The 22,474-nt window shown below is 46.0% G+C and overlaps 1 protein-coding gene, 2 long non-coding RNA genes and 1 other non-coding gene across 14 annotated transcripts in view; 1 reads left to right on the top strand and 3 right to left on the bottom strand.

Moving 5' to 3' along the window:
* Positions 1–22,474, bottom strand: part of LOC135375939 (major facilitator superfamily domain-containing protein 1-like) — a 238,210-nt gene that overhangs the window by 132,943 nt on the left and 82,793 nt on the right. Inside the window, exon 1 of one of the 11 annotated variants that reach the window (XM_064608567.1) lies at positions 1,266–1,446. The exons of the other annotated variants lie outside the window; for them this stretch is intronic. The gene's annotated coding sequence lies outside the window, so the exon portion shown is untranslated. Of the gene's footprint in view, positions 1–1,265; positions 1,447–22,474 lie in introns of those variants that run through there. 11 annotated transcript variants of the gene reach the window in all.
* On the bottom strand, positions 8,148–8,219 carry Trnam-cau (transfer RNA methionine (anticodon CAU)). The gene has a single exon. It is a non-coding gene; the product is annotated as a tRNA-Met (tRNA).
* On the bottom strand, positions 11,673–15,664 carry LOC135375953 (uncharacterized). Its single transcript, XR_010417452.1, has 3 exons — positions 14,368–15,664; positions 13,963–14,078; positions 11,673–13,413 (listed from the first exon to the last, which is right to left on the bottom strand). It is a non-coding gene; the product is annotated as an uncharacterized LOC135375953 (long non-coding RNA).
* On the top strand, positions 14,595–15,958 carry LOC135375952 (uncharacterized). The gene is made up of 3 exons (XR_010417451.1): positions 14,595–14,897; positions 15,378–15,469; positions 15,894–15,958. It is a non-coding gene; the product is annotated as an uncharacterized LOC135375952 (long non-coding RNA).

Raw genomic sequence — 22,474 nt, 5'->3', positions numbered from 1 at the left:
CGGCTCCAACCCATAGTTGTACATTAGTAGTCATAGCCTTAAAAAGTCCGTTTATAGGTGTAAACAAGGAAGTACTCATAGCATGTCATATGATGCAGGTAGTCCCATACCATCCATTAGTAGTGCTTAGAGTAGCCATAGCCATAAACAGTCACTTTATACCTATAAACGAAGAAATAGTCCAAACAGGTCATAAATCATGCAGGTAGTCCCATAGCATCCCATAGTACTGCATAGAGTCATAAAAAGTCAATTTATAGCCGTAAACAAGAAAGTACAGGTCATAAATGATGCAGGTAGTCCCATACTGTCGCATAGTAGTGTATTGAGCAGCAAGTCTGACGCGCGCTGACGTCACCTGCCGCACATGTTCGTGTTTTGATGTCTTCTTTGTAATCACTCGCACGGAAGTGCTTGCTGCACATAACGGAACAGTTGGAAGTAGTGTTTGGCTCCCAATCTTTCCTCGCTATCACTTCCTCCCAGTCCTCTCGTAACGCGAGGGCCGCAGGCACCTCGTGAGACAATACCCCTTCCACGTTTTTTCTTGGTCCCAGAAGTAAAAATTGGCAGAAGGCAGTACCGCATTTTTCGAAACGTTTGAAACCGCGCTTATCGAAATTAGACAAGAGCGCGTAGCAGACGACAAGGGGTATAGGGAAGTGGCGCCCTCCGCGGGACTCGGCGCATCTGCCAATAGACAGGCATTGAGTAATAGAGGAGGCGCTGGCGGAGCTAACGAGTTGGTACTTGTGAACGTGGAGACGGTACCGTCTTGAAGTTGGTCCAAAGACATTGCTTCGAGTTGGTGCTGAAAAGAGGCCCGTGTGAACGCCCCCTAACCCAATGCACAGTCTCGACGCCCGCACCGCATAGTGCGTGCTAACCGCACTAAAGTGAGGTGATTTAGCCCAATTCAACGATCCTCCCTCTTGCAAGACTGTTTCTCCTGCGGTAAAAGTGGATCAGATGGGTTTGCCGAAATGCATATGAAACTTTTAGTCCACAGAATTTTATAATTCTTACATTTTTAGATTCAGTATATGACCTCCTTCCACTTCGATGCAATATTTATGTTCCGAACGCTTTCACAATTTTTTTTTTTTTTAAACGATTGGTCCCGGTAACGAACTACAGCCCAGTAGATACTACAAATGCTCAAAAGTATTACAGTAATAGTATTATAATACAAAGTATTACTATTACTGCCCACACCACACTGAATTTTCCCCACCTTTATGCGTGTATAAGCGTTCCTTGCTTACCACATGAACTTTCGGTGGCGCGGGATGACGCATTTATCCGAAGAAAACGAACAAAAATATCGTAGTAACCAAAAACCACGTAACAAAGTTATCCATGCAAATATTGCTCTCCGTACACCCCGACTTTCCTGTGCAGCATATGGCGGCCACGGCACAGCTGCGTAGTTGCATAGGCTCCAACAGCTCCCCATAGAGCCCATAGTTTGAGATAATTCACACAACACTGGGCAGACGACCAATGAAATTGCAACGTGGTGGATATTATGCACAGCCAGTCGGCCAATCAGGAGCCCCCATGCTGGCTGGCCTTTCGGTCGGTCCTGGCTACCATCGACTTCTACTGGATTTCAAGCCTGCCACCGTTACTCGGTATTCAAAATAACTAAAGCGATTTTGGGGTAAAATAAAGATTTATTTGATACAAAGCACTAATTCAAAGATCTGATACATGGGTGTCCTGTGCGTACAAAACCCACTGCGTTGCTGACACACTGGGACAAAGTTCGAACATGAAGCAGAACGAACACACCGTTCAACTCCTAATACCGAGAGCCAGTCTCATGAGTGCGTACCATTTCATGATGAGTATCTTCTTTCGCTGCCTGCGGTGCATCCATTATAGCGAATCGAAAAGCGCTTCTGTGGCACGTAATCCTGTGTTTGTTAACAGTCCTCGAAATCCAACGGCGCAGGAACTTTTTCTTCACGCTCCAACTCATGAAGCATTCCGGTACCGCAGTTGACAAATTGTTCGTGGGATAATAGTTGTGTCCAGGAACAGCACAGCACGCGTAGACTCACAATAACGCACGAATAAATCAGCGAACATATTTCTGCAAACTGTTCTGTCGATTGACACCACCGAACACAGGAGGACGACATGCCGGCCATGCTATTTCGAAACTATGCTGAAACGGCCGAGACGCTGTACGCACATGCGCGCTACAAAATGCGATTTCAAAACGTTCTCGACCAATCGGAGCGTGCGCACAGTCTAGGCCAATGGGCTTGCAACATGGTGTATGGGCGCAGTGGTACATACTCTACAGCCGCGTCCGCGGGTACCTGAGGAGGACGGTTGCATTTAGCGGTGACCCTCGTGACTCTACGTCACAAGCTTTAGAACGGGGCTGCCACGGAATAATCCGCGCCTGTCCGTTTCAGTGGGAATTTATCCCCTAGCATGTTTTTTTTTTTTTTTTTTTTTCGCATCTTGTCCGCCCTAACCTCGGATCTGGACCCTGACAATGACGTAAAAGATTAGTTTCAAAACCTGAAAACTAATGTAGCGGAAGAGGGTCGTTTACTGTGAGCGGCGACGGGTTTCGTGATGAGTCCGCACTTGCATTTCCATTTATTGTGTTGTATAAAGTCTGTATGTGCTCGTCACAACAACAACAAAAAAAAAAAATCGTATCTTTCTTCGTTTTTGTTTAATAATGATAAAAAGCACCGCTGCACAACGCGCTTCACCTCGTGACATGCAGTTTCTCGGCGCGGATCGCCGCCTCGTATGCGTGAAAGTGGCGCGCTTTTCGAAGCGCCGTTAGGGCCGTCGTACAATCAATGTTCTTTTTTTTGTTTGTTTGTTTGTTTGTTTTTGTGTGTGTGTGCGTGCGCGCACGCACGCACGGTACCATTACCACCTCGGGTTCCGGCTCCCTTACCCTAGTCTTTATGCTATTCTCCACACCTCACGAGCAAAACAAGCATCATATTGAATGTGACGTATCATTTCACATATCGAGCACAGGAACAAACAGAAAAATGTAAACCAAAGCTCATAAATAAAGCTCAAGATTTCAAGCACCAACTGATTTTTCATAAACGCGTTTACGGCTCGCGCCACACTGCCAGTCCGATCCTTTGCATAATCCTTTGTGGTTTTATCGTTTTGGATGGATGAGTGGATGGATGGGTACTGTGGCTTTTCCCTTTGGAGCGGGACTTTAGGAGCGCGCGGTAGCTTGCGCCCTCTAGCCGTCATAGCCAACTATGCCTAGAATTCACACTTTACTAAAGATGACATTAACTTGAAATGAACAGAACGATTCGCACTGCTGGTGTTTGCATTGGAGACAACTACATTATTCCTATTCCACCACTCATTTAGTCGGTGCTTTGTATTTTGTACTGATTTAAGGTTAACTTCGCCCGTATCGTTTCGGAAACCAAGTGCTTCCCATAAGGTCACATCGTCCCGCGTTGGTTGAATACCTCTGCAGTCTCCTCTTGTCCACAAACACCGCATGTTTCATCTCAGACATCTGTATATCTTGTGACGTGAGTTTTTGTTCGTAACATACCTGTCCTTGCCCGAAACAGCATCGCACTTGCTCTGGAGTTGTCAAAAATTCACTTTGGTCGTATTTCCCTTTTATATTCCCTGCACACCTTAAGTGCCGGTTTCGTCTGCATTTTACTTGTCCACTGTCTAGTTTCCGGTTTCCTTAACCTAGTCTTTATGCTATTCTCCTTACTTTCCTTGTCCAAAGTTAAATACAGTCGACCCGCATTTATCCGGACGGCCTCGTTTCCTGTGAAAATGTCCGGATAGCGGGGGAACCGGATAAGTGAAACACGAAAATCCAGAGTGATCCTAAAAGGACATCTTTATTGAGCATTACACAGAAAACTATCCATTGTCATCTGTTTCATTCTAATACACGCATCCAGTTCTTGCAAATCTTTGCTAACAGCATTAACTTGCGAAATATTGTTTTGTTGCTCGGAAAATACTAGCGCTGTTCTCAGTGCCGCATGCGGATTTTCTGCCGTCATAGCTGGTGCATCCCCGCATTCATCATCAGATTCTTTTTGAACACTATCGGAAGCGACGACACTGACGATGTCGTCATCTGCGATTACAGCGCAGGAGTCCTCGTTGCGGACCTTCTCAGTCTGAAATGACCAGTCAGCTGAGTGGATTAACGTGCAAAGCCGGAAAGGGAGAAAATTCTTCATAGCAACACCGTCTTTGTGTCAGTAAAAAGGAGGCCACAACCAGGGTCCTCGACCTCGCTTGACTAGGTGTGAGCCAAGTGTCATTCCTGGACAAAAACCGGATAACTGAAGCCGATTATTGGGTATTAGTCACTTCTGTTCCCTGGAATTCTCGTCAGAGTCCGGAAGCTGAAGTCTGGATAAACGAGGGCAAAATACATGGGGAGAAATCTGTCCCCATGCTATTTTGTCCGGATAGCGCAGGATCCGGATAAACGAAGTCCGGATAAACGCGGGTCGACTGTAGCAGTCAGGTGCCCTGTTCTTTTCCCCAATTTGGTGTCTATATTGTTTAGGTAAATATATGATAGTACCTTCCTGGCTCACATTTTTTCGTCTAAATTCCCGAGACGCGCATCTCCTACTTGATCTTATTTTTGGGCTGTTGTCCCTCACATGAGGACAATCCCACATCTCCCATAACCCTCTCGTTCGGTGTATTTCCAGGTGCACCTAGTGCCAATCTCCCCACACCCCTCTGACATGCTTCCATAAAGGACTGTATTCCCGGATCTGGGCAAAGTACTGCATTTCCAAATGTCGATCCTGGTACCATGACCCCCTTCCAAATCATACGGATTACTTCGTACCTGCTATAAGTCCATAGACCCGTTTTATTTACTGCCGAATTTTGCTTAGCCTTTTTCATCAAGAAGTATTCCTATTCTTTTAAACAGTTACTGCCCATATTTACCCTGCCTCCTAAGTACTTGTACGTAGTGACATTTTGGACTGTTTTCTCCTGTATGGTCAACGGTCGTCCCTGGGCACCCCCAAACACTGTATAACCCGACTTCTAACGGCTTGTCGTCTGCCATTGGCGCCGTCTCACAGCCACATGCTGCAACTATGAACATCACAACCACAATTGGACCCGAGGGGGAGATAGTGTAAACATAGAAACATACATGAACATACTTCTGTGTGCTCCAAGAGGAGCTAACAGTCAAAGTGGAGGCCTCACCGAACAATGTAAACACCAGCCAGGAACCAAGTCTCATGTACCCAATAGCGGAGGGGGAAATGAAGAGGCACCTCACAAACCTTGCTACTAGAAAGGCAACGTGATCCCAAATGAATTCCTGAAATCAACAGTAGAGACAGCAACAGTAGAGACCTACAGCAACAGTAGAGACCTTTAGGAGCATCCTAAACAGTATCCTATACTGATCCTGAACGAAAGGATCAGGAACTGGTGCGAGAAAGAGGGCATCTTCAGCAAAGCCCAAAATGGCTTCACAAGAAGCCGTCGAGGCAATGACAATGTATTTATCCTGACACAGGTGCTCGAGACAGCAACGGCTGACAAATCTGAATTATATCTGGTCTTTCTAGATTTAGAAAAAGATGACCACATCAGAGGTTCTGGAGCAAGCTGCATAGGATTCGTATGGATGAAGACATGATCGATTTCATCCAGAGTGCAAAACAGAAGAGCTTCCCATAACGACAGGGCTAAGACAGGGGTGTCCCCTATCTCCAACGCTCTTTAATATCTACATCAATGATTTACTTGAGACATTGGAGGAGTCAGGACCAGGCCCCCTGTTCTCCACAATAACTGAAGAGGGCAAAATGGAAACTACAAAAATAACATGCACGACCTTCGCCAATGACAGTCCTCCTGGCCACTACGCAAAGTAACACCCAGGAACTCCTAACCATCTGTGGAGACGTGGCCAGGGAGGATGGTCTGAGGTTTAGCGTGGAGAAATCACAATGGGTAGGTTTTAATGTCCCATATCAACCCACACTATGGCTCCAGGAAAATATCTTAAGGAAGTGCAGCTCATACAAATATTTAGGACTCACCATCAGTGACGATGCTCACTATGGGAACAATCACGAAAAAGAGATTCTCCTGAAATGTAACCGCCTGAAAGGGTACATCTGGAAAATGGCAAGAAACACCTACAGTCCGTACACAGTGGGTAGGTTCCTATGGAAGACCATGGCGGTGCCTGCAGCAACCCATGCAAATGATGTTAATACATATGGCCCACAGGCTATCAAGGCATTGGTAGACACCAGTATGAGATGGGACAATTGCTCCTCGGGGGCAGCTCTGCTACAGCCCGTATGGCGGTGACTGGCGAGATGGGTTGGTCCACGTGCGAAGCTCTCCTATCTCGGACGGCTCGCCCACCCGCCAAGGCAAAGCTACGCTACAGAGGCACCAAGACCAATTGGATTAGAAGAATATCCACCCTAGGAGAATATACAGTGCGGGCACTACGCGCAAATTTTGAGAAAGAGTGGGCCTGAGAGCGTGTAAGCAAAGTAAGAGCAATGGAGGAGCTCCTCTTCTGGAAAGAGGAGACAGCAAAAAAGAAAAGTCTCCAGACATACGCAGCCTGCGGGCAAACCCTGTCGCCTGATAAAGAAAGTCCCCCAAATGCAACTAGTTCACTGGCTTCATATTTAATGGACTGTACTGTGGAATGCAGCCTCGTTATGAATTTCTAATATATAGTCAACCCTCGTTTTATGAACCCTCTATTTACGAACTCCCTTGGTTTATGAACGGCGTCACAAGGAACCAAACTTTTCCCATGTATTTCTCCCTCGGTTTATGAACCCTCGATATCCGAACTGTGAACGGATTTTCAGGGAACCACACGCAAGAACACATGTGTTCTGACCTCGACACATGAACAGGGATGGCAGAGCCGTCCAGAAACACGGGGAAGCACTGGGATCGCGTCAAGTCAATAAACAGGAACAAAGAATGAATGTCAAGCACCCGTGCAGTGTCCCCAGAGAATCCTCCAAGGGTACAGCCTTGATGACATGTATAACTTAGGGGAAACCACATTATTTTTTTAAGCTAGGTCCTAGTATGACATTATCCGGAATGCACTCTCCCTATCGCGTTTGTCGAAAGGTTTAGTTCTCGTCGTGAGTCCTTCCGTGACAGCATGGAGGCATCCGAAATTATACCAACATCCTTCCGGCGGTCTTTACGTGTCATTTGAAACGTGCGGATCGGATGGTGCATTTGCTCAGCGTATCAGATGCGGATGTAAAGTGTTATGTATGCTGTAGATGGGGATAACGTGTGCACGGATGCGGGTCGGATGCCTAAAATCTCATTCGTGCACCGCTCAAATGTGAACCCTTTGATGATGGTGCTTTAATGGAGTCTTCAAATGGTGGTGCCGAAAATGATAATAGTGATTGCGAAGACAACGCAGTAGGACTGTTTGGAAGCTGTGATAGCTCGCACAGCGTGGAATCACATCCACATTGCGATAGGGTACTTCAATGACCAGGCGGACGTGTCAAGTATGCCAGACGTCTATAGTCTCTTCTGAATAGCATAAATACGGCTGAATGTATGGTGCAGATCATAATTGCGGAGTATTTTTTAAAAAGGAAACATAATCTAGTGCATTTCCAGTAGTGTTTCAGCCCATTTTTATTCCGCGCACCTTGCACATCGATTTATGAATCCCTCGATTTATGAACGACTTTTCGAGAAACGAAGGGTGTTCATAAATCGAGGGCTGACTGTATGGCGTACACTGAATTAAAACTGGAGCATGCAACACGGACAAAGAACACACAAGACGACACTTGCTCCCCCCTCCACTAGTGCAGCAGCTTCTTTGTATTATTTCCTTGTCCAGCTTTTAATAAGCTGATCATATCATCACAACACGAGCTTCTCTCACTATTGGAACGTGGCATTCCAACACTCTGGTGACACAGGATGTCTCACAGAAAGCGCAAAAGTATCATACACGCAGAAGCTCATCTCTCCAGTCCTTTCACGCAGCGCCTCCTTCACAAATAAATCTCGTGCTCAGTTACACAGGCCATCTTGGTGAGTACGAAGAGAGACATTTCGCCCCTTTGCCTTTTAGAAAAAAAGCTAATTAGCAGAGCGTGGTTTCGAACCACGGACCTCTGGGTTATGGGCCCAGCACGCTTCCACTGCGTCACTCTGCTTCTTACCATTATTTCCTCCACCTATTTATAGCCACCTCCTCATATGCAAAATGGGCATATAGACTGCACTTCATCTTTGTTTTCTTTCCGAAAACAGTAAGGAATGCTCAGAAAGCTCTGTTGGCTTCTGTGTCCTTTGTCCGTGTTGCATGCTCCAATTTTAATTCAGTCATGTACCAACAGGCTCACTCTGCCATTTTGATGACGTACACTGTCATGCGGTTCTATGCACCGTTGAATTGTCAGAGTCTGAATAAATTAGTTTCAAAGTGCGAGTTTAGCTTTATTGTTTAGACTTTACGGCGTCCAAATGACATCCCCATCCCCTCTTAGATAGCTCCTGCTTGAAGATACGAACCCTAATCCTACACATTTGATGTCTGTGCTTCAGTGCAACAATCCTTCCAGAATTATATGTTGAAAGAACACAACAAATTGGTGCAACTCGGATTTATTAAAGGTAGAATGGCAGGGAGTAAGAAATTGCAAACAGTAGACGCAAAACGGACACAAAACGGATTACGGCCGAAATTCGGGAGGGGGGGGGACATTTCGGTAGCATGCGGTGATGCACAGAAAAAAAAAAAAAAAAAAAGATCGGCCCCGATTTCGGTTCGGCCAGTTTTTTGTAAGGTTGAACCGCATGGCTATTTTTCGTATTGTTCTACCACGTGGCCACGTGTGTTAGCCCTACACCACCAACCCACCCGATTTATATACCCTATAACTGCCCGTTTCTAAATTGTCCCTTACCATAGCCTCCTATATACTTCAATGGCGGAACGGCCGTTCGGCGCACTATGCGGCGGCGGCGCCACATGCCTGGGGTTGTGATGATCATATCGCTGCGCTTGTTGGCTCGTGATGTTTGACTTGATACCTCAAACTTAATGAAGAGCATAGAAATTTCCCAGTTTATATTTATAGTGACAGGCTTGCAAGCAGATGAGGGTATAGGTTGACACCAGACAGACAGAACAAGCTGGCAGGCAGACGACGCTGCAGTCACAAGCGAAACCGAAACATCACGCGCCAGAAAACGGAGCGATATGATCATCATACCCCGTGTATGTGGCGCCACTACACTGGACGGCCGGTTCGCGTGGGTTCCGCTTCGACTGGACAGGCATTGAAGTATATAGGAGGCTATGCCCTTACCTAAGTAGTTACCCTCGACTGTTATCACCGTTAGTAAACATGTACTTACCTTCGAATACCCCGCGTGGCGATCCAAAGCAAGCTAGGCAAGACCGCGACTACCGCTACCCACCGTCAGAGCCGTATATTAAAAGGGAGTCTGGCCATTGGGAGGAGTCACAGAAAGAGGCTCTACCTGTCAATCACAGTTTCGCTCCTCTGATTGGTTTGCTTTTCACCAAGGGGGTCGCCATGACACCATACTGCCACCCAAAATGGCGACGAAAACAAACACAGTGAAGCGAGGATTTCGTGACAAAAAATTTTCAGATTAACCTGATTTTACGCCGCAAATGTACATCCTAATATAAATTTCTCAGAAATCAGTTTCAACTTATGCTCATCCATCAATATCTAACTGAAAATAATACGTTTTGTCGCCGGTGTTAGGCCTAGTGAACACGGCGATCGCAGCGATCACAACGAAATCATAACAAAAACGGCGCTGTGCTGTACAATCTTATTTTTAACAGCTGGATTTCATGAATATAAACATTCTTGCCTCTTATATTCCAACTATTCATGTAGATTTGTTTAAAATCATACCGACAACAGAATGTGTCCCAGCAGGTGGTTCTGCCGGCAGCGGTACAACGACAGAAGCAGACGACAATTCCCGAAGGGCCTTACGCTCCCTAGGTGGCGCTTATCAAATTTGCACCAAAAAATCCACTACTTTTGCAGATTGCGAGAAGTATCCATCCAATCCACTTGCCAAAATGGCGCTGCCCATGTTGGATAGGGGGGGCAAATAGTGAGGATAGGCCAGAGCCAGGAGTCTGGCCATTAATGGGTCATGCCTATACCTGAAGCTCCACCTACTTTTTCAGCTTTCCGACCAATGAAGTCTTGAAATATGGGGCGCTATCAATCAGCCTATCCTCACTATTTGTCCCTGTATCTAACATGGGCAGCGCCATTTTGGGTGGCAAGTGGATTGGATGGGATTGAAATGGATATCTCTTGCAATCTGCAAAAGCAGTGGAATTTTGGTGCAAATTTCATGAACGCCACCTAGGGAGCGTAAGGTACGTCGGGAACTGTCGTCTGCTTCCGCCGTTGCCACTGGCCGTTGCACGGCTGCCGGCAGAACCACCTGCTGGGACACATTCTGTCGTCGGTATGATTTTAAAACACATCTATATGAATAGTTGGAATATAAAAGGCAATACTGTTTATATCCATGAAATCCAGCAATTAAATATATGATTGTACAGTACAGTGCCGTTTTTGTTATGATTTCGTTGTGATCGCCGCGACCGTCGTGTTCACTAGGCCTAACGCCGGCGACAAAACGTATTATTTTCGCTTAGATGTCGATGGATGAGCGTAAGTTGAAACTGATTTCTGAGAAAGGTATATGTGGATTTACATTTCCAGCATAAAATCAGAGTAGTCTGTGAACATTTTTTGTCACGAAATCCCCGCTTCACCGCGTTTGTTTTTGTCGCCATTTTGGGTGGCAGTAAGGTGTCATGGCGACCCCCTTGGTAAAAAGCGAACCAATCAGAGGAGCGAAACTGTAATTGACAGGTCGAGCCTCTTTTTGTGACTCCTCCCAATGGCCAGACTCCCTTTTAATATACGGCTCTGGGATAGGCTGATTGATAGCGCCCCATATTTCAAGACTTCATTGGTCGGAAAGCTGAAAAAATGGGTGGAACTTCAGGTATAGGCATGACCCATTAATGGCCAGACTCCCTTTTAATATACGGCTCTGCCCACCGTGAACACCAAGCACCATGTAGGAGAGTGGTACGGCCTGCCGACTGCTCCCGCGCGCCGGCGATCGGAAAAGTTCGTATTCCTCCCGCATTCTCAGTGCTGGCGCTGACCATCGAGGGTTGTCGGCGCTCGCCCGCACGCGTGTTTACCCATGTGGTGTGCGGAGATAAGTAGATGGACTTTCGCTTCATTTTCAGGGAAATTATCGTTCTGTATGTGCGGTGGGAATACAGCAGATACAAATTCCTGAGGCTGATCAAGCATTTACGATGATTTCTGTGCACTACCTCTTGTAAATGTCGCCGAGAGCTAGCGGCATGCAAGGTGTCCCGCTATCGAATTCGTCCGCGTCAGGGCGGCTGGTTCCTCGCGCAGTTTAACTGTGTATGCGTGCCAGCTATAACGCTGTATGAACGTCAATAGGGGTTCTAGTGCATCGTACGTTATCGCATTCGCGGACGTAAGGGATAGCGTGGTGGTTCTGCGCACTGCGCGAAGCTTTCTTTGTGCTTTGCGCGCGCGCACAATCACCAACGCTATCCCTTACGTACGCAAAGGCGATAGCGTACAATCTACTAAAACTCTCTACTGAAGTAGGCGAAACTACGATCGAGGGGCATCGTATGCCAGCCGCTCTACGCAGTGCATTTGGAGGTGAAAAACGGGAATGCGTATGCTACAATGTATGAAATAACTCTGTAACGTGCGTGCGCGCCAGGTGGTAACGTGTTAAGCTGGGCTTAAATTCCACAACGCAGGTGAAGATGAAAAACTGTCTGTTCTTAAGAAGAAGAAACAAAAGGACAGAAGGAAGCAATCTGAACTGCCCTTCGATGTCGAAGCACGTAAAGCTCCAGTGAAGCCTGTTACGAGGTCTGAAAAGATGCCGTAATTTCACGCGTGTTAGCCGCGGCTTATGCGCGATTTTTTTCTCTCACAGGCGCCCTGCGGCTTATCCACCGGGGCGGCTTATCTGATGACTATTTTTTCTGGTATTTTTCCCATACGCCCGTTTTAACAAAAGTGCCAACCAGTGCCGGATTTAGGGGAGGGCAGACGGAGCACTTGCCCCGGAGCCCCAACACCAGTAAAGGTCTTGTCCAAGGGAAACCTGTTTTGCGTGCCTGAAACGGAAACTTAGTAAAAATCTGTCCTCCGTCCACGCATATCGACCCTGAATAACACATTGGATAGACATAGAATACATCAAGGAGCCCCCACAGCACATTGCCCCGGGGCCCCCACCACTGTAAATCCGGCACTGGCGCCAACAGTGTCTCTGGAGCAGCACTGCCCTGCTGATGCACGAACAGCACGTAACAGTGACTGTGACAGTGATTCACGTCTTCTGGAAGACCACTGACCCGTCAGTCCATGAAAAACGGCCAACAAGGGCACAATGTTATACACTACGCCGATCCCGGAGGATGGAACACAGGTTTTATGGCCTTCTCTATGGTCTCCTTTGTTGCACAAATCAGTAACGTCGTATTGCCTGCCCAAAAATTTTTAAAACGTTCCTAAAAGCGGGACCTGCGGCTTATACGCGTGAAATTACGGTATGTACTGTAACTTTTTTGAAGCAGTTCCCGAGGACAAATAAACTTGCTTTGTCATACCCCATCGCTTTTTTTGATTGTCTGCTTTGGGACATGACCCTTGCCCTACAGCAATCGTCGAGGGCAAACGGACGAGGCTGGGGTAGGGGAACATGAGGAGACAGAGAAAAAAAAGAAAAGAACGTGCACTTGATTCGAGATTTTTCCTGCGCTGCTGATCTGTGACGCTGTTAGTGGCTCCTGCGGTAACATCTCATTACGGCCAAGGTCTCATTACAGCCGAAAGTCTCATTACGGCCGAAAATCCTTTAATCCCCAAGTGTCTCGTTACGGCCGAAGATGTCTCATAACGGCCAAAAAGAAGCATCCACCATATTAGCTCTGTATATACTGTGTTTTATGCTTCCCAAAATGTGTCCAAGGCGGTGTGCCCCCAAGGCTTGTGTCACACACAATGGTTCATGCACACAATATTGGGACAGTGTTTCATGCATCCCTCGTGAAAAATGTTTTTATTGCCATGTGTGTCACACGATATTTGTATGTGTTGCGCCATTCAAGCAACATCCTACTCGTTGGTTCTGTGAGCAAACTGTGTGTGTGTGTGTTCTGAAAAGTACTCCACAAGGGAGCCCACTGGGAGCTCCAGGAGCCACATGACCTATGACCATGATCTTCTCCCCCACTAGCTGCCTTCTACCAGTTACGTCCACCTGAAATTTAAAAAAAGTACATAAGGCACTGAACAAAATGACATATGGTCTTGTTTGATGATGACCATAAGACATATGCTGTCAAGCAGACTTTTTTCCATATATTCAAAACATATTCAAGGATTATAGGCAACAATGACAATTACGTCATAATGATGCAGCTGCATAGCCAGGAAAATATTTCAGGAGATGTTTTATGAGGCTTGACATGGGGTGGAGGAGTCCCTCAGTCAGTGCTTTATCCAGACCCCCCTCAAAAGGGTGCCCTTGCGATTTCAGCTACAGATACATCTGTAATTATATGTTAAGCTGTAATGACGTAACTATAATGATGACCTCCCCTCACATTTTTTTCCAACACCCCTCTCATGCTTGGGATTCTGGATAAACCACTGACCCTTGTTCATTTTCGTGGGGCACTACATTAGAGCTTATGCCACTGCACTGATGTCACAATGTTATAAGTGTGTGTCACCCTGGCCATTCGGAATTCCTCTAAGCTACAATATGTAAATTCAGAATATCCGAAGGGTAAGCATCATATGTTACCTGCAGGCTTCATGCTGAAGCGCGTGTACGCAAAACACTTCCGCCGTGGTCGGCGACGTCGTTAGTGTAGTCATACAAGCAAGACAATTGCGGGCGCATGGAGTAGTGGCAGCAACCTGAAAACGATACATTTTCTTGTTATACATGAGTAATCAAAAATTACATTCCCACATGTTTCGTTTTGTCGTTTGTAGGAAGCGCTAGTAAGGGAACAGCACTTGGTTGGTCACATGCAAGCCACAATGCGAGAGGTGCCGATATTTCGATTACGCGATCAAAAATTAAGTCTAGAACCATGCACACTTCCCCAGCATCGTGAGACATGACACCCATGACATGACACCATGTATTCACGTATAGTGTAATGTGAAATGATATGCAGGAATGAAAAAGATGCCAACATACCTGTAATCCAGTGTCCCATAAGTTTGATTCGATTTTCTGGCAGCTACCACGAAGAGCAAATGCACGATTCACAAGTTTCGTTTCGCCATTTTCATTGCTGTTAACTTCGCAACAATCCCACGTGACCTCCTTTGGATCAGTGAAAAGTGAAAATTCCTCGCGTCATGAACATATATGTTCATCTCAGCGCAAATCCCGTTTTGCATGCTATAGAAGGAGGGGGGATCAATACTCTTCCTTTCGTGTTTTGATATCTGATTGTTTTGCTACTCTCACTTTGGAGTTCGGATGGTGTCTAGCAACGTTGGGTACCTCGTTTCTTGTGTGAGCGAGTGGTTGCTGTTTACGACGTGTTCATATATCGATTTGTAGTGCTGTAATGTGCAAATTAGCGGACTTTATAGCGGCTCTCTATTTTCCGTCGTTGTCTTTTGAGCAGCGCCTGTTGTTCCGGTAAAAATCGAGTTGAATGAATCGCCACAGCCCCAACGTATATCGCGCAGTGTTGACCAAGTCAAGCAGGAATTCTGGTGAGTAATGCTTTCGTAGATTGTCTGGCTTAGTAGTGTGCTGTCCACACATAGTTGGATTCTCATACGAGTAATTTAAATGAATAATAAACAGCCGAAACGCCTGAAATAGATGTAACTCAGTATCTGTTCGTAGGTTTGCGCCGTTTCTAGTTGGTTGCGCGTTTAGGAACAACAAATTTATTCGAAGACGATAAGATACCGACAATGCATCACCGTACAGCAGCATTTACGCGTATCATTGTGAGCCATATTTAATTTGTTAAAATTTGTCGTCGTATTTCTTCAAAAATAAAAGCGCAAGTCGGCGTACTTGAATTGATCTAATTGAACTGCTTACGTCGAACGTCTGCAAATGTTGTACATACTTATGAGCCTTCGCGCACCATACTAGGCACAAAAGCATATCTGATTAGAATAAATACTTCAAGAGGAAGTCATTCAAATACATTGTTATTTATAGCTGGTTTTCCATTCCAGGCATGGTATGTGGCTGCACGGAGGATTCCGAAAAAGAAAAACAACAACATGGCTAATAGGATGTTGCTGCCCAGGGAGTCCTGGCCGAAGAGGTGAGCTGTTAAGATCATCATAAGGTTCTGTTGTGAAGTGAGAAATTTTGTAGTAGTGCACGAATGTTAATTCGTGCACTACTTTTGTAAAAAAGAAACCAGAAATGGAAAGTTATGCATGCATCATTTCATGAATTGTAATGTATCACTATTTGATATTCACATGTTTCCATTAAGGGAATGAACTACTGAACCTATATTCATATCATGGTCGTGCTCTGTGTTTACCTGGAAGTCACATTTTTAAGGCTTATTATTCTTTTGTCTAGATGAAGATTTATGTTAACCTTGTAAATAACAGACACGTTATCAACGCGTGTGCAGCTTGTGGACATTAAAACCAGCCATGTAGAGACAAATGCTTGTTCTTTTTTTTTTTTTTTTATATTCTAGCCTATTCATGTTTGCTCTTCGCTTCTTGCAGGTTTACTCATTCCAGAAGCAAGAATTGTACCATTGTAAGGCGAATGGAAATAAACTGACATCGACTGAGATAGGTGTTCCGTCTTGGCCAGTGATTGTAGGATGGCTCCAAAAGCGTCACAACAAAGCCAATATTCATCTAGCTCTCTACAAGTAGCTAACTCCACGTAGTAGCCTGCTTCACAGCAACATCAACACTACCTTGTGGGAGTACACATTACACAATATGTTGCATTGTGCTGTGGTATGATAACATACCGTTTGTCTCCCAATATGAGTATATAAATATGATAAGGGCCCTACGGGCACAGTGCATGGCTTATACCCTGCTGAATATATATATCGATACCTGGCTGCGACATTGCATATCAATGCAGGTTACAATACACATTTTCACATTTGGCCGTTATGAGACACCTTCGGCCGTAATGAGACTGCCTTCGGCCGTATTGAGACTTTGGCCGTAATGAGACACTTGGGGATTAAAGGATTATTGGCCGTATTGAGACTTTCGGCCGTATTGAGACATTGGCCGTAATGAGACTGCTTTTTCGCACATTTTCCACGAAATACAGTTTTACGCCAGTGGAGTTTTCCGCTTACGACACCAAAGAACCGAAGTAACAACGCCGGGCATGCAGATCACATGGTGTGGCCTTGGTGCTCTCAAGAGGAAACAGCGATAAGGCGAGTCGCATTTCAAGATAACAAGTTGGACCATTGGTTGATAAAAGGATGTCATCCACTTTTAATATTCACGCTTTTTTCGATTGTGCACCAATGACACGAGAGATTTAAAGTAGTCGACGTCAATTGCTTTGACGAGGATAGGGCCCCAGATCTCGTTTTGTTGAAAGTCGTATATTAAAGGGACTCTGACAGAAACTGTGGGAGCTCTTCCATACTTGCAGTCGATAAAGCACCCAACAAAACATTCGACTTCATCAGAGTGCAGCACGCCTAGCGTCAAACCGAGAAAACATACGTTTATATAGAATATCCACCCCGGCCCACCATCAAGATGACGTCAACACGGGGGCCACTCGCAACACCCACAATTGGCTCAAATGCGTCACGTGGTCACGCAATACCTGTCAATTTCTTTCATGAAATGGCATTTCTACGTTAATATGTTTTTATTACAGAGCCTCAAAAAGAAAAATATACCCTGCATTTATCACCTGCAACAGTTTCTACGATTTTCTTTTCAATCTGTACACGCGTTCCATATATGCTTCCGTATCCGGTCAGCTGTAATGGATGCCGTATGCCGAGCTTGCGAACTGCGAACTCGTGTGACTCTCGGTTCATCCTCTTTGTTCGGGTCATTGGGTTGGTGTTGGAGTTGGTCGCCATATTCTGAACGTTTCACCTATCGTTGCGGTGTACTGTTCTTGATCTGCTGCGAAGCGACGAACCGCAACGGCAGTCACTCGCCTCAGCGAAATTCTGTCTGCTGCATCGCAGGGAGCATGGGGACCTGATGATACCTTCAACTAAAGAAACCAAGTGTGCTCTCGTGTGGTCCTGACGGAAAAGTAGTTTCAACAAGGTTAGCACATTTATTGTTCAGTTCCAAGTCTACGTACTGAAAACCATGCAAGTGCAGTCGATCATTCTCGTAGCTGTTGTGTAACGCGTAGGCTTTCTTACGTATCCCACAGAACCCCCCACTTTTTCAACCAAGTTATCTTTATGAGATCCTTCTGATGGCTTCTTACTAGGCTATGCCGCTCCGAAGCATGAGATGGGGAAGCGTCGTGGTAGCTGCACCTCCGCTTTCGAAAGGTGAAACAGTCTTTCCACACTGTGCTTACTGGCTTTGTATAGAATCTGGCAAATCCGACGGACTTGGACGACTATTCTCTAGAGATCTGGCCTAGGATTTTCCCTCTCCCTCGCGCGCCCCGCCCACCCGGAGCGCGCCAATGGGAACGTTCATTAAAAGCATAGGTAAACCATGGGCGTATGGAGATGACATGATCGCCGCTGCCGAAACTTCCCTTTGCCATCTGGGGGCAGAGGTTCGAACGTAGACGGAGACGTGCTTTTCGCGATGCTACGTCCACTGGGTCGTTCCATCCACCATGGCCCTGAGTTGGCCCGTGTTCCAGAGATGGCGCTGCTCGATCTGTGAACCTAGGGACGCGCGTTCGTTGGGACCACGAAAATCGACGAAAATGATCGGCGATAAGTACTGTGTCTGAGCGATGGCCGCGTTTGTTTGTTTGTTTGTTTTTGCTTTTAATGAACGTTCCCATTGGCGCGCTCCGGGTGGGCGGGGCGCGCGAGGGAGAGGGAAAATCCTAGGCCAGATCTCTAGAGAATAAACCTACATTGGCGAGATAGACAAAAGACGCGGGACAAGACTAAAAGAGCACACAAGGGACGTTGCCAGGGCTACTAGTGCTTAGCTTAAAGGGACTATGAAACGATTTTTTTCTTCGTTTCGTTCGAAAGAAGACATTTTTCCGAGTCTAGTACCGAAATTTTACTTTCGTCGCGGCTCAGCAACACGTCATCGTGACGTGTTGCCGAGCCGAGGAATCCCGCCAGGAGCATGCGCCGTAGGATCCCGCGTAGGCGTTCATCGGGAGTCAGCCACATTTCCACAGCCCGAGCTCGCGGCATTACTTGCCATTGTGCAACACCGGTGACGTAACGGGGAACCGAAGGGAAATATGCGCGAGAGGAGGAACGCGGAAGAGACATTTCCAGCGCGCGCTCCTCGCAGAGTGGAACAATTTCGTCCGGAAAAATTTGTGGCATATTAGTTTCTCTGCGGGAAGAACAGTTTCCATCGAAAAAAAGTATGGGGGTTCGGGAAATTTCATAGTCCCTTTAACTAACCAAGACCGAATTAATCTACCATTGCTGTCCTAAGGGACATATATTTTGATGGTGCAGTAACCTTTGCACATGACTAGCGATGGGGCCCTAGAAAGTTCTTAGAATCCTGCTTACGCCCCATTTCGTCCAAACGTTTATTTCGTCCAAGTGCTCACAACCTCCAAATATTTAATTCGTCCGAAAAAAATCGGACGTACTGAACACTTGGACGAAATGAACAGGCGAGGAGAAACTTGCCCAGCGCGTCCAATACCCGTACCGTCCAATAGCCCGTTTCGTCCAAATGGGGGAATTCCCAAAGGCTCTGCTCCTTTCGGCAGACGACTGCCTGGCTGCAGTCATGAAAGCACAGGTCATTTTGACACTGGGTGAATAGCAGGTGACTGTATTCATGAAAGCAAATGGATTATCGATCAAACGGGGAATCACAGAAAACACAAACCCGTTCACAGGACCGCTGACCTACAGTGACCGTCCAGTTAACGATGTGTTGTTTTCTATAACTGTGTTCTCGCTACGTACCGCGTTTCCCAATGTCAGTGATCTTTCTTGGAAACATCTAGGGATCTGAAAGGAAACTTGCGGCCCTTTGCCTTTACGTAGACTACTTCGAGCGGCAGTGGCTTACCAACGTTCATCTTTGGAATTAGTTTGCGGATAAGGACGATCTCCGCGCAAGCAATCACGCCGAAGGGTGGCATAATTCGCTGCGCATGAAATTCAAGAGCCAACCCCACATGACGTTTTCGAAGTTCCTCGTCGAATTTGAGTCAACCGTACACAATGTAAGCACAACCAGGTAAGCAACAAATTCGCATAATCAGGGAACACCATCATGATAATTAATAGAATATAGCATATATACTTCCTCGCTTGCTCTCTTTGTATTCATGCCTCTTATCGCCATTTGCAGGTACGCATTCGGCTGCTGTTGAACGGGGCTTCGCCAAGCAGGAGACGATACAAGAGGCTCGCTCTTCCTTCTCATGGGCGTACGGAAAATACAGCTCAGGGGAAATGATGCTGGGAAACGAAGCACCCTTCACAGACGTAACAGAGCAGTTTGCTCATGTCATCAAGGCATACCTGCAGTGCATGTCCCACTTGCTGGGCCATGCTAACTAATAAGTCAGTTGGACGGGTTGGGCAAGTTTCCCCCCCTTTGGTTCAGTTCGTCCAATGTCCACTATGTCCAATTTTTTTCGGACGTGCTGAGTACTTGGACGTTGTGAATACTTGGACGAAATAAACATTTGGACGAATCGGGGTGCTACCGTAATACAAACCCTGGCCCCCTATCGGATGTGCTTGTTTTTGGCCTTTGTTGTACTGATGATGCCACCCGGATGGTAGCACCCCGATTCGTCCAAATGTTTATTTCGTCCAAGTATTCACAACGTCCGAAAAAAATTGGAAATTGTGGGCATTGGACGAACTGAACCAAAGGGGGGGGGGAAACTTGACCAACCCGTCCGAATAACCGTACCGTCCAAACGCTTGTTTTGTCCGAAAAGGGAGGGGGATCTCCGAATGCGAGTGAACAATTGTTTCGTTTACGATTGAAGGTAGGATTTAAACATTCACATCGAAAGATGCTATGCCATACACCAAGTAAAACGAAAAACAAATGCTCAGCCTGCTCTGTTTATTTATTTTTCTTTCTTTTTTTTCATTCCAACAACTGACTTATTAGTTGAAGGTAAGATTTAAACATTCCCACTGAAAGACGTTATACACCGAGTAAAACGAGAAACAAATGCTTAGCCTGCTCCGTTTAGTTGTTCTTTTTTTCATTTGAACAACTAACTTATTAGTTAGCATGGCCCAGCAAGTGGGACATGCGCTGCAAGTATGCCTTGATAACATGAGCAAACTGCTCTGTTACGTCTGTGAAGGGTGCTTCGTTTCCCAGCATCATTTCCCCTGAGCTGTATTTTCCGTACGCCTATGAGAAGGAAGAGTGAGCCTCTTGTATCGTCTCCTGCTTGGCGAAGCCCCGTTCAACAGCAGCCGAATGCGTACCTGCAAATGGCAGTAAGAGGCATGAATACAAAGAGAGCAAGCGAGGAAGTATATATGCCATGTTCTATTAATTATCATGATCAGGGTGTCTACCAAACTGCAGTCTTCAAATTCCCTGACTTTTCCAGGTTTTCCCTGACTATTTCAAGCAACGTCCCTTACAAAAACAAAAGGGAACTTGGTTCCTCGTCCTACGTTTTGATACAGGACCCTCATAAAATTGACCATTTATTAAGTATTAGTGAGGCTATCCTACTTTTCTGCCTTAGAACTTGTCATACTGGTGAACTGCTACTCGCGTGCTGCGGCATCAACCACCGGTCGGCACTCGAGATCCACCAGGCATCATCACGGTACTTGTCTGCGATTTCCCCTGACTTCAGCTGCTTTTTGGCCAAATTCCCTGACAATCCCCTGACAATTCCCTGTTTTCCAGGTTTTCCAGGTTGGTAGACACCCTGCATGATGATGTTCTCTGATTATGCGAATTTGTTGCTTACCTGGTTGTGCTTGCATTGTGTATGGTTGACTCAAATTCGACGAGGAACTTCGAAAACGTCATGTGGGGTTGGCTCTTGAATTTCATGCGCAGCGAATTATGCCACCCTTCGGCGTGATTGTTTGTGCGGAGATCGTCCTCATCTGCAAACTAATTCCAGAGATGAACGTTGGTAAGCCACTGCCGCTCGAAGTAGTCTACGTAAAGGCAAAGGACCGCAAGTTTCCTTTCAGATCCCTAGATGTTTCCAAGAAAGATCACTGACATTGGGAAACGCGGTACGTAGCCAGAACACAGTTATAGAAAACACTCACTGTAGGTCAGCGGTCCTGTGAACGGGTTTGTGTTTTCTGTGATTCCCCGTTTGGTCGATAATCCATTTGCTTTCATGAATACAGTCACCTGCCATTCACCCAGTGTCAAAATGGCCTGTGCTTTCATGAATGCAGCCAGGCAGTCGCCTGCCGAAAGGAGCAGAGCCTTTGGGAATTCCCGCATTTGGACGAAACGGGCTATTGGACGCGCAGGGCAAGTTTCTCCTCGCCTGTTCATTTCGTCCAAGTGTTCAGTACGTCCGATTTTTTTCTGACGAATTAAATATTTGGACGTTGTGAGCACTTGGACGAAATAAACGTTTGGACGAAATGGGGCGTAACCCACCCGGATAGGCGACAAAACGTTTACACTCTGTTTTTAATCGTTGTGTTGAGCAGTGTTTGCAGTAAAGGACGCTACATTATGAGGTCGTCACCCGGCTTTTGGAATATATTTTCAAATAAAGTTGTTGTTTTACAAAGCTCAATACATTGCAGAAATCATTCTCATTGACTATCATTTTGGGGATCCATTCTTGCAGTCACATGAAGCACTGAAGGGCCAATTTAAAAAGTAAAGGCAATCTGATTTATGTTCTTGCCGACATGGCACAGCGTATGTACCAGGTAGCTCCATTTCAGAAGCCTGAGAACACTCAACGCAATTAGTGTGCTAGCATCAGATATGGTGTACAGCATTACATATTTGCTTTTGCTAGGGCGACTAAGAAGGGTGGATAGAAAGGCAGTTACAACCTGTTTCCACAAAAGACACTCAAGATTCATTAGCAATTTCCTCCAAGAGAGCCAAGGCTTTTTTTAGATTACTAGAACATGGGTACCTGGTTATAAATAACAAGAATTCATCTACCAGAGGTCAGTGTTTCACATACCCTG

The sequence above is a fragment of the Ornithodoros turicata genome, unplaced genomic scaffold, assembly GCF_037126465.1.
Source record: "Ornithodoros turicata isolate Travis unplaced genomic scaffold, ASM3712646v1 ctg00000958.1, whole genome shotgun sequence".
Lineage (NCBI taxonomy): Eukaryota > Metazoa > Arthropoda > Arachnida > Ixodida > Argasidae > Ornithodoros > Ornithodoros turicata.
The sequence above is the reverse complement of the archived record's forward strand: the minus strand, read 5'-3'. Positions and strand labels throughout refer to the sequence as shown.